Source organism: Physeter macrocephalus, chromosome 5 (genome assembly GCF_002837175.3).
Source record: "Physeter macrocephalus isolate SW-GA chromosome 5, ASM283717v5, whole genome shotgun sequence".
Lineage (NCBI taxonomy): Eukaryota > Metazoa > Chordata > Mammalia > Artiodactyla > Physeteridae > Physeter > Physeter macrocephalus.
In genome coordinates this window covers 61,287,746-61,289,080 of record NC_041218.1, presented here as the reverse complement: position 1 = coordinate 61,289,080, position 1,335 = coordinate 61,287,746, and positions in this window count along the sequence as shown.

Below are 1,335 nucleotides of genomic sequence, written 5' to 3'. Positions count from 1 at the left end.
AAATTGAAGGAGAAAAACCATATGATCATCTCAATAGATGCAGAGACAGCTTTTGACAAACTTCGACACCCATTTATGATAAAAACCCTGCAGAAAGTAGGCATAGAGGGAACTTTCCTCAACATAATAAAGGCCATATAAGACAAACCCACAGCCAACATCGTCCTCAAGGTGAAAAGCTGAAACCATTTCCACTAAAATCAGTAACAAGACAAGGTTGCCCACTCTCACCACTCTTATTCAACATAGTTTTGGAAGTTCTAGCCACAGCAATCAGAGAAGAAAAAGAAATAAAAGGAATCCAAATAGGAAAAGAAGAAGTAAAGCTGTCACTGTTTGCAGATGACATGATACTATACATAGAGAATCCTAAGGAGGCTACCAGGAAACTACTAGAGCTAATCAATGAATTTGGTAAAGTAGCAGGATACAAAATTAATGCACAGAAATCTCTGGCATTCTTATACACTAATGATGAAAAATCTGAGAGTGAAATTAAGAAAACACTCCCATTTACCATTGCAACAAAAAGAATAAAATATCTAGGAATAAACCTACCTAAGGAGACAAAAGACCTGTATGCAGAAAATTATAAGACACTGATGAAAGAAATTAAAGATGATACAAATAGATGGAGAGATATACCATGTTCTTGGATTGGAAGAATCAACATTGCGAAAATGACTCTACTTCCCAAAGATATCTACAGATTCAATGCAATCCCTATCACACTACCACTGGCAGTTTTTACAGAACTCGAACAGAAAATTTCACAATTTGTATGGAAACACAAAAGACCCCGAATAGCCAAAGCAATCTTGAGAACGAAAAATGGAGCTGGAGGAATCAGGCTCCCTGACTATACTACAAAGCTACAGTAATCAAGACAGTATGGTACTGGCACAAAAACAGAAATATAGATCAATGGAACAGGATAGAAAGCCCGGAGATAAACCCACACACATATAGTCACCTTATCTTTGATAAAGGAGGCAAGAATATACAGTGGAGAAAAGACAGCCTCTTCAGTAAGTGGTGCTGGGAAAACTGGACAGGTACATGTAAAAGTATGAAATTAGAACACTCCCTAACACCATACACAAAAATAAACTCAAAATGGGTTAAAGACCTAAATGTAAGACCAGACACTATCAAACTCTTAGAGGAAAACATAGGCAGAACACTCTATGACATAAATCACAGCAAGATCCTTTTTGACCCACCTCCTAGAGAAATGGAAATAAAAACAAAAATAAACAAATGGGACCTAATGAAACTTAAAAGCTTTTGCACAGCAAAGGAAACCATAAACAAGACAAAAAGGCAACCCTCAGA